Below are 9,156 nucleotides of genomic sequence, written 5' to 3' on the forward strand. Positions count from 1 at the left end.
ACGAACTGAATAAAATTTTCACAAGTGCCAGTTATATAGGTGAAGCATTGGTCCCGGTTCGTGGCACCAACCGGGACCAATGCCACCTTTAGTCCCGGTTGGTGGCACCAACCGGGACCAAAGGCCTCTTTTTAGCAGCCCAAAGGGCGGGAAGCAGAGGGCTTTGGTCCCGGTTGGTGGCACCAACCGGGACTAAAGGGGGGCATTGATACCGGTTGGTGCCACCTACCGGGACCAAAGGGGTGCATTGGTTCCGGTTGGTGCCACCAACCGGGACTAAAGGCCTTGTGCTGGTGCGGTGCGGTGGGAAGTTTAGTCCCATCTCGCTAGCTGAGGGAGCTCAGCACCTGTTTATAAGCTGCGTTGCAGCTCAGGTGCTCAGCTCCTCTCTAACATGCAGGCATTACTTGCCTACCCTTGTCACTGCTATGTTGGGCCTATCGGGCCTGCGTGCCTGCATCCTGGCCCATGTACAGATGGGTTTCTAGTCGTATGTAGGCCGTGTGGCCCATTAGGTGGCATTTTTTATTTTTTCCATATTTTTTTGTTTTTTGAATTATTTATTTTCTTTTGATTTTTGCTTTATTTTTTATTCTTTTTTGCTTTTAGCTCAGAATAATTATAAACTTTCTGTTACTCCATTAGTTTCCAAATTTGAATAGTTTAAATTTTAACTCTTTCAAAATTGTGTGAATCACTAGTTTGTGAATAATTTCACTATAAAAATATATTTTGAGTGATTCTTTTTCCTGCTATTTAATATTATTGTGTTTTATCATTATATTCAAAAACAGATTTTGTTATTTTAGTTTCTATCAAAAAATTCTTTATGAAAATTCTTTTTGCTACTAAATTTCTAACAAAAATTATTTATGATAATTCTTTCTGCTTTTCATGTGTTGAACAGAAAATATTTTGATAATTTTAGTTGCATAAATTTTATATAATTTTAGTTTAAAAAATACTAGTGTTTTATTAAAGCTTTTTGGTTGCTTTCTTTTGCTATTAGAGTTTTATGAAAGCATTTACTGTTTTTTTTGAGATATAAGACCTTGAAACTGAAAAGCATTTCAAATGAACTCTGAAAAGGTTGAAAGTTGGCATGGTATCATCATTTCACCCACATAGCATGTGCTAAAAAGTTGAGAGGGTTATGGGAAAAACTAGATACACTTCGTGTACAAAACGGACAATCTCTTTCGAAGTATCATGGTTTCATACGGAAATTCATCTGTTACAGCAGGCATTTCAAATGCAAGTTGGCATGGTATCATCATAATAGTTGTGGAGAAAGTCTTCACTTTTTCTTCACTTGTGTCCTTTCCTTATTGCGCCGTAACCATGGATAATCTTCATCATTTATCAGGATGCTTGGGTTAGCCTTGACTTTGAAGGGAGGAACTTCATGAAACATTTCATAATCTTCGGACATGTCTGTCTTTCCCTCCACTCCCAAGATGTCCCTTTTTTCTGATAGAACTATGTGGCACTTTGGCTCATCGTATGATGTATTCTCTTCCTTATCTTTTTTTTCTCGGTTTGGTAGACATGTACTTCACATAGATAACCTGTGCCACTTCATTGGCTAGGACGAACGGTTCGTTAGTGTACCCAAGATTGTTCAGATCCACTGTTGTCATTCCGTACTGTGGGTCTACCTGTACCCCGCCTCCTGACAGATTGACCCATTTGCACTTAAACAAAGGGACCTTAAAATCATGTCCGTAGTCAAGTTCCCATATGTCCATTATGTAACCATAATATGTGTCCTTTCCCCTCTCGGTTGCTGCATCAAAGCGGACACCGCTGTTTTGGTTGGTGCTCTTTTGATCATGGGCGATCGTGTAAAATGTATTCCCATTTATCTCGTATCGTTTGTAATTCAATACAATCGAAGATGGTCCCCTGGACAACGAGTACAGCTCAACACAAACAGTGTTCTCACCTCTGAGACGTGTTTCCAACCAACTGCTGAAAGTCCTGATGTGTTCACTTGTAATCCAGTCGTCGCACCGCTCCGGGTGTTTGGAGCACAGACTGTTCTTGTGTTCATCGACATACGGGGTCACCAAGGTAGAGTTCATTAGTACTGTGTAGTGTGCTTGAGACCAAGAATATCCGTCCCTGCATATTATTCAGTCCCCTCCAAGCGTGCCTTTTCCAGTCAGTCTCCCCTCATACCGCGATTCAGGGAGACCTATCTTCTTAAGGCCAGGAATGAAGTCAACACAAAATCCAATGACATCCTCTGTTTGATGGCCCATGGAGATGCTTCCTTCTGGCTTAGCGCGGTTACAGACATATTTCTTTAGGACTCCCATGAAGCTCTCAAAGGGGTACATATTGTGTAGAAATATGGGGCCCAGAATGATAATCTTGTCAACTAGATGAACTAGGACGCGCGTCATGATATTGAATAAGGATGATGGGAACACCATCTCGAAACTGACAAGACATTGCACCACATCACTCCTTAGCCTTGGTATTATTTATGGATCGATCACCTTCTGAGAGATTGCATTAAGGAATGCACATAGCTTCACAATGGCTAATCGGACGTTTTCCGGTAGAAGCCCCCTCAATGCAACCGGAAGCAGTTGCGTCATAATCACGTGGCAATCATGAGAATTTAGGTTCTGGAACTTTTTCTCTGCCATATTTATTATTCCCTTTATATTCGACGAGAAGCCAGTCGGGACCTTCATACTAAGCAGGCATTCAAAGAAGATTTCCTTCTCTTCTTTGGTAAGAGCGTAGCTGGCAGGACCTTCATACTGCTTTGGAGGCATGCCGTCTTTTTCGTGCAAACGTTGCAGGTCCTCCGGTGCCTCAGCTGTATCTTTTGTTTTCCCATACATGCCCAAGAAACCTAGAAGGTTCATGCAAAGGTTCTTCGTCATGTGCATCACGTCGATCGAAGAGCGGACCTCTAGGTCTTTCCAGTAGGGTAGGTTCCAAAATATAGATTTCTTCTTTCACATGGGTGTGTGTCCCCCAGCGTCACTCAGAACAGCTAGTCCGCCGGGACCCTTTCCAAAGATTACATGTAAATTATTGACCATAGCAAGTATGTGATCACCGGTACGCATGGCGGGCTTATTTTGGTGATCTTCCTCGCATTTGAAATGCTTGCCTTTCTTTCGACATTGATGGTTGGTCGGAAGAAATCGACGATGGCCCAGGTACACATTATTCCTGCATTTGTCCAGGTATATACTTTCAATGTCAGCTAAACAGTGTGTGCATCTATGGTATCCCTTGTTTGTCTGTCCTAAAAGGTTACCGAGAGCTGGCCAATCATTGATGGTTACAAACAGCAATGCGTGCAGGTTAAATTCCTCCTGTCTATGCTCATCCCACGCACAAACACCGTTTCCATTCCACAACTGTAAAAGTTCTTCAACTAATGGCCTTAGGTACACATCAATGTCATTGTCGGGTTGCTTAGGGCCTTTGATGAGAACTGGCATCATAATGAACTTCCGCTTCATGCACATCCATGGAGGAAGGTTATACATACATAGAGTCACGGGCCAGGTACTGTGATTGCTGCTCTGCTCCCCAAAAGGATTAATGCCATCCGCGCTTAAACCAAACCATACGTTCCTTGGGTCACGTACAAACTCATCCCAATACTCTCTCTTGATTTTTCTCCACCGCGATCCGTCAGCGGGTGCTCTCAACTTCCCGTCTTTCTTCCAGTCCTCACTGTGCCATCGCATAAACTTGGCATGCTCTTTGTTTCTGAATAGTCGTTTCAGCCGTGGTATTATAGGAGCATACCACATCACCTTCGCAGGAACCCTCTTCCTGCGGGGCTCGCCGTCAACATCACCAGGGTCATCTCGTATGATCTTATACCGCAATGCAACGCATACCAGGCATGCGTTCAAATTCTTGTACGCACCGCGGTAGAGGATGCAGTCATTAGGGCATGCATGTATCTTCTGCACCTCCAATCCTAGAGGGCATACGACCTTCTTTGTTGCGTACGTACTGTCGGGCAATTCGTTATCCTTTGGAAGCTTCTTCTTCAATATTTTCAGTAGCTTCTCAAATCCTTTGTCAGGCACAGCATTTTCTGCCTTCCACTGCAGTAATTCCAGTACAGTACCCAGCTTTGTGTTGCCATCTTTGCAATTGGGGTACAACCCTTTTTTGTGATCGTCAAACATGCGATCGAACTTCAGCTTCTCCTTTTCACTTTCGCATTGCGTCTTTGCATCGACAATGACCCGGCGGAGATCATCATCATCGGGCACATCGTCTGGTTCCTCTTGATCTTAAGTAGCTTCCCCCGTTGCAGCATCATCGGGCACATCGTCTGGTTCCTCTTGATCTTCAGCAGCTCCCCCCGTTGCAGCATCACCGTATTCAGGGGGCACATAGTTGTCATCGTTCTCTTCTTTTTCGCCGTCTTCCATCATAACCTCTATTTCTCCGTGCCTCATCCAAACATAATAGTGTGACATGAAACCCTTGTAAAGCCGGTGGGTGTGAAGGATTTTCCGGTCAGAGTAAGACTTCATATTCCCACATTTAGGGCATGGACAACACATAAAACCATTCTGCTTGTTTGCCTCAGCCACTTCAAGAAAATTATGCACACCCTTAATGTACTCGGAGGTGTGTCTGTCACCATACATCCATTGCCGGTTCATCCGTGTGCATTATATATAATTATGTGTGTCAAAAGTAAGAAAATTAGACAAGTATCTATCTAGAGTAAGAAAATCAGACAAGTCTCTATCTGAAGTAAGAAAATCAGAAAGAAGATAAGAACAAGAGGCTTACCATGGTGGTGCCGGCGACGAGATCGGCGCGGGCGATCAACGGCGGTGAAAACGGGGATGGGGCGTGACGGACCGCTAAATCTAGACAAATCTCAGGAAAAATGGAGCTCCGAGGTCGAGCTTTGAGAGGAGAAAGCTTAACTAGTGTGGCTCGTGCATTTCATCGAACACCTCATGTGCATAGGAGGTGAGCTAGAGCACCCAAATGCCCTCCCCTCGCCGGCAAGAAAAAACAGATTGCTCTGCCGCGGCGATGGGTATATATAGTCAACTTATTTGTCCCGGTTCGTGGCATGAACCGGGACTAAATCTCCCCTTCTATACCGGTTCGTGGCACGAACCGGTACTAATGGCTGTGGGCCAGGAGCGTGGACCATTGGTCCCGGTTCGTGCCTACAACCGGGACAAATGGATCCAGATGAACCGTGACCAATGCCACGAGGCCCCGGCTGGCCCCTTGGGCTCATGAACCGGGTCTAATGCCTCTCATTGGTCGCGGTTCGTGAAGACCCGCGACTAATGGGCTGGCCAGGCCCGAACCAAAGCCCTGTTTTCTACTAGTGGAGAGATGAAAGGACAAAGTTGCTAACCTTTGTGATCATTTGAATGGGTGGGGGCCTTCAAATCTTGACAAATTTGGGGCAAAATGTGTGATCAACTCGAGGAAGAGGGGAAGAACAGAGGAGGAGAGGGGAAAGGGGAAGAACAGAGCGAGCTCGGGTGGATGAAGGGTTTATGTAGGACGACCTTTAGTACCGGTTCGTAACACAAATCGGTACTAAAGGTGCTGGAGGGGCCCCAAACTGACAACATCCTGCGACCACTCACTTTAGTACCGGTTCGTGGCACGAACCGGTGATAAAGGTTCGCCACGAACCGGTACTAATGAGAGCGGCCGGCTAGCCGCTGGAACCGGCACTAATGGACACATTAGTGCCGGCTCAAAATCAAATCGGCACTAATGTGCTTTATATTTGACCATTTTTTTACTAGTGTAGTGATCTAAAGGCTCTTATACTTCTTTACAGAGGGAGTATCATTTGTGTGTTTATCTGTCGGAATCCAGTGTGGATCGCATATGTGTGTGTGCACTGCGGTCGTTGGTATGATTCTTTAAGTGGCGCATGCATGATTGCTTGTGCTTGTAAATCCAAAATATTTTGATAATAACGTACTTCAGCCACATATATCAGGGGTTAAGTCGCTTTTGTTCATACTTTGATAATACTATTTGATGGAAGAGACTTGGCAATACAGGCATAAGCGTGGACCGAATATAGGTTGCAATTAATTGCGTTAGCCAGGTTTTGAACTCAAGACCTCTTAACTCCGATAAAATGTAGAAGTGCACGCTCTAGCCAATGCAATCAAAAGACCGCCTGAAGGAAGAGACTAGGAAATACATTTAGACGGCAACACTAATTTTTGGTCCCTAAAAAAAGTGGTTTCTAGCCGATTTCCTTAGTTGATCCTATAAAATTAACTCCCTATAACTTATATTTGGCTCATGAATTTCATCGAACACTAGCCATGGAACACATAGAACGCCCATACAAGATAGAACGAGGCTCTATATTGTGCGGCCTCGTGTCACGGAGCTGACCGGTACGTGGCAGCCTGGCAAATGCAGTGGTGCAGTTATGACCATAGCGTCAATGGCGTTACCTAGGGAATCATCTGCAGGCTGACGTTGCACTAGCGCAATAACGACGACAGTGGCTTGCATCCAACAGACAGAGCACCTACACATGCTCCGCCAGGCTCCACACAGTTGTGCTGGGGGCACTATGTACCCACAAGAGCAAGCAGGCGGTGGAACATGCCCCAGCTTGCGTGCGTTGGAGCTGGCCGTGGGAGACAAGCACACCACAAGCCAGCGGGGAAGTAGGCGTGGTCAGAGCTCGCCATGCGTGACCAGCACAACATGGGCCACACAGGAGGGGAGGCACCACTCTCCTCATTGAGCGCGAGGACAAAGAGCGTGCTGGCCGTGTACTCGCGGTCGAGTGGAGCTCCTCAACGAGCATCGGAACGACGCTGTTGAGGACACTGTATTTACATGTGTATATTGTAACGTTGTATACCACCTCATTATATATATATGTGATAGGCCACCCCTAGAGGATTGTGCCGGTTCCCCCCAAAGTCTATTGCCTTACATGGTATCACGCTAGGTTACGTCCGCTTCCGCCTAAAAACCCTAAACCGCCGCCGCCGCCGCCGCCGCCGCCGCGCCCGCCGTCGCCGTCGCCCGACTGCTATGACGTCCGCCGCTGCGTCCGGCTCCACCGCCACCGGTTTTCTGCCGGCCTCCCTCGCGGCACTTCTCTCGAGGCCGCTGGATGCCGCCTCCCTTCAGGCGCCGATCGAGACACGGAGCGTCGGCTCCCTCTTCGCGCTCCCGCCGGCTGCTACTTCGCCCGGGCAGGCGCTTGTGGCCCACATCGCCGCCGCCCCGTCAACCGCGGCTGTCGCGCCCTCGGCCACTGCGCCGCTGGTGGCGGAGGACGTCGCGCTGGCAGGCTTCGCGGCGTCAACCGCGGCCATCGCGCCCTCTGTCACCGCGCCGGCTGCCCCTCTGACTGTCTCCACGGTGGTCTCACCTCAGCCAGTCTCCTCGATGGGATCGCAGCCGCCGCCGCCGTTTCACTTCGGCCATCTCATCACCATCAAGTTGTCGTCGGACAATTACATCTTCTGGCGCGCGCAGGTTCTTCCGCTTCTTGGGAGTCACTATCTGCTTGGCTATGTCGACGGCTCTCTCCCTTGCCCTCCTGCGCTGGTTGACAGCGTGCACGGTCCGGTCTATAATCCGGCTCACCGTGTCTGGACAGGGCAGGATCAGGCGAACCTCTCCTCCATCTAGGGGTCGCTCTCTCCGGCCGTTGCTGGGCTTGTTGTCTTTGCCAAGACGTCCCACGAGGCATGGACTATTCTTGAGCGCTTGTTTGCGGCACAGTCGCAGGCTCGTGTATCTGGGCTCCGTCGCCAACTTGGGGAGTGTCAGAAGCTTGACTCCACCGCCACTGAGTTCTACAACAAAGTCAAGAGTCTCGCCGACACGCTGGCCTCCATTGGACAGCCCCTCACCGACTCCGAGTTCAACTCGTTTATTGTCAATGGTCTTGATGAGGAGTATGACGCCCTAGTCGAGATCATCAATGAGAGAGGCAACTCCACGCCCATGCCAGCACACGTGGTCTTTTCACGCCTCCTGCTTACTGAGCAACGAGTCGAGACGCGCCGATCCAGGGGCAACGGCGCCCTCTCGGCAAACGCCGCCACCAAGGGTGGTCGCTCCTCTGCTTCATCCAGGGCTCCTTCGGGGCAGTCACCACCACCCGCCTCGGCCCCTCCTCCTACTGCGACGCTACCAGGGGCTGGCGGTCCACGTGTGTGCCAGCTTTGTGGTCGCGATGGGCACTGGGCCTCGAAGTGTCACAAGCACTTCCAGCGGGGTTTTCTTGGTCTCGGCAATGACGGGAAGGATACACGCAACTTTGCTCGTCAGGTCGCCATGGCTGATCGTCCGCCGCCGCAGAAGCCACAGGGACACACTCAGTCCTACTTCATTGATCCCCACTGGTACATGGACTCTGGGGCGACAGAGCACCTGACCAGTGAGATGGGGAAGCTTCACACTCGTGAACCCTACCATGGCTCCGACAAGATCCACACCGCCAATGGAGCAGGTATGCACATCTCTCATATTGGTCAAGCATCACTTCTCACTAGACATGCCAATAAGAGTCTTCAACTTGGCAATGTTCTTCGAGTTCCATCTGTGACACGTAATCTTCTTTCAGTTCCTAAACTCACTCGTGATAATAATGTGCTTTGTGAATTTCATCCTTTTGATATTTTTATTAAGGATCGGGGCACGAGGGACATTCTTCTTAGTGGGCGGCTCTGCCAAGGTCTCTATCGTCAGGAGCATCCTGGCGTCGCTCGCGTCTTCAGTGGAGTTCGGGTATCTCCGTCACAGTGGCATGCTCGTCTTGGTCACCCGGCCACACCTATTGTCCGGCATGTTTTGCGTCGTCATGAGCTTCCTAGTGTGTCTAGTAATAAAGATGTAGCAGTGTGTGATGCTTGTCAGCAGGGGAAGAGTCATCAACTTCCTTTTTTGGAGTCCAGTCGTGAGGTGAAACATCCTTTAGAACTTGTGTTTTCAGATGTATGGGGTCCTGCTCAGACTTCTGTTAGTGGTCATAATTACTATATCAGTTTTGTTGATGCTTATAGCCGCTTTACCTGGCTTTATCTTATCAAACGTAAATCTGATGTGTTTGACATTTTTGTTCAGTTCCAAAAACATGTTGAACGCCTTCTCAAGCACAAAATTGTTCATGTTCAGTCGGAC

The sequence above is a fragment of the Triticum aestivum genome, chromosome 4A (assembly GCF_018294505.1).
Source record: "Triticum aestivum cultivar Chinese Spring chromosome 4A, IWGSC CS RefSeq v2.1, whole genome shotgun sequence".
Lineage (NCBI taxonomy): Eukaryota > Viridiplantae > Streptophyta > Magnoliopsida > Poales > Poaceae > Triticum > Triticum aestivum.